Genomic DNA, 971 nt, shown 5'->3' with positions numbered 1-971 from the left:
CGAAAAACTGTGCGTTCGCTGTGCATACATCTGTGTACGAAGTGTCTGAAAAGGATAAAACAGAGGGGCGGAGTGAGCGCATTGGGGGGGTTTAGAGTGAAAGGTCTGACAACTTTCTGTCACTGTGGACAAGGCAGAGAAATCCCCGTGAATGAAACCTCCCACTCTCTTCAGCGCCTGTGCGCTCGGAGCATGCAGAGCGTCTTCGCAACTGTTGCAAGAAGGTTTCCAGGCCAAAGCGCCAGCACACTTGTTACGCTATCCGCGGAAGCTTCTTGCTCCATGGAAGCAATTGTGCGTTGTCCCTGCGGCATAGTTTCCAGAAAGATAGTCTAAGCCAACTATCTAACGCCACTATTTTCTGGTGCACCACTTTCGATCTCCCCTTATCATCACTCTTTTGACATCTTATAAGCTCACCACGAGATATCTTTACGTGCCAAAGATTTAGAGTATCTACACGTAATGGCACTTATTCTTGGACCGCATCGAGAGGCTATAGAAGACGATCTGCTGCATCGTATTAAACATGCTTAACATGTACAGAGCGCTGCGTTCACGGGGATGCCTTGTCTTTCCTGTATGAAAATTATCGGTCATTTTGTCTTTAATTCTGTTTGTTAGAAGTAAGCAAAAAAAAACGAAACAGGAAGAACGCGCCCAACGATTTTTTTTTTCCACGTTTGGGTGAGACGCGACAATGACAGACGTGGTACGCTGCCAGCGAGGACATTGTCATTTCTGGCACGCGGTCAGGTCGCGGTTGGAAAACAAGTGATGCAACGCGCGATTCCGCGTCCTACTAAGTTGGGCTACCTGGGGGAAAGGATTTATCGGTCAAGGTGGCCCTGAATCATGCCTCCGAGCCACGACCGAGTCGTGCCAGGGGCGTTGCATGCATCAACAGCGGGCCTCCTACTATACACGATGGACACTGGTCGAAGCGATGCCGTGATAAGATGGGGCTCACC

This window comes from Amblyomma americanum, chromosome 1 (assembly GCF_052857255.1).
Source record: "Amblyomma americanum isolate KBUSLIRL-KWMA chromosome 1, ASM5285725v1, whole genome shotgun sequence".
Taxonomy (NCBI): domain Eukaryota; kingdom Metazoa; phylum Arthropoda; class Arachnida; order Ixodida; family Ixodidae; genus Amblyomma; species Amblyomma americanum.
Note: the sequence above shows the minus strand (reverse complement) of the source record.